The sequence below is a fragment of the Balearica regulorum genome, chromosome 3 (genome assembly GCF_011004875.1).
Source record: "Balearica regulorum gibbericeps isolate bBalReg1 chromosome 3, bBalReg1.pri, whole genome shotgun sequence".
In the NCBI taxonomy this organism is placed as follows: Eukaryota; Metazoa; Chordata; class Aves; order Gruiformes; family Gruidae; genus Balearica; species Balearica regulorum.
This window is the reverse complement of record NC_046186.1, coordinates 67,133,240-67,134,073: the sequence shown is the minus strand read 5'-3', so window position 1 is coordinate 67,134,073 and position 834 is coordinate 67,133,240.

The following is an 834-nucleotide window of genomic DNA, read 5'->3' as shown; positions in this document are numbered from 1 at the left end:
CCACCTGTTCCAGTGTTTCTATGTATGTGATTTCTTGTTATTGTACGTGACCAACCAGAAGAATAAGTGGCTGTTTTTAGAAAGAGGAAAATTTATGGTTCAAGTTCACTTGTTTACAGCCAGATGGATGCATTAAAATGACGCCTTTCTGTACAGCGCACTCTAGAATATTTTCTTTCCTTCTGTCTGTGGAGCAGCATCTCACTTTTCAGTAGTAAATGTTTGCTTAGGCAAATCCAGGTAAATCACTTGGAAGGTTACATTTGTAAGACCTTCACACTCCTTGTGTGTATATTTAATCAAAAGGCATTTAAGGAAATGTACAGTCCTTGAAGATTTGTGATAAGACCATTGTAACGGTTTTTTTTTTTTTTTTTTAAACACCTCCTCTAGCATAAGTCAAATTTTCAAATGTAACTTCTGAAAGTCAGATACCTGCCTATACATATATATATGCAGAATCACATGTCTCAGTTTGTGTATGCTTATGGCTAATAAGTGTAAGCAAGTATCACTTGGCTGCACAGCCTCTTCATACAAAGTTGTGGAGAAACACTGCACAATTCTTTAGACTGTCCACTCTTGTGAATATTAGCATAAGAAATGCTTTGTTGTTAAGGATCTGCTAAGAAGTTGAAGTTATTCTGAAGTTACTGAATTATAGTAACTGAGGCAGGCAGATGCATGTGAAAACCAGAAAATGAAATTGGTAATAGTATGAAGAAAATATCTTTAAGATGTTTATTTTTTCGTAGTGTTGGTTGGCTTTGTCATTTCCATGCACTTTGCCCATGCAGTAATTTATAATCCAGAAGAGGGCCTTACAGTTCCACT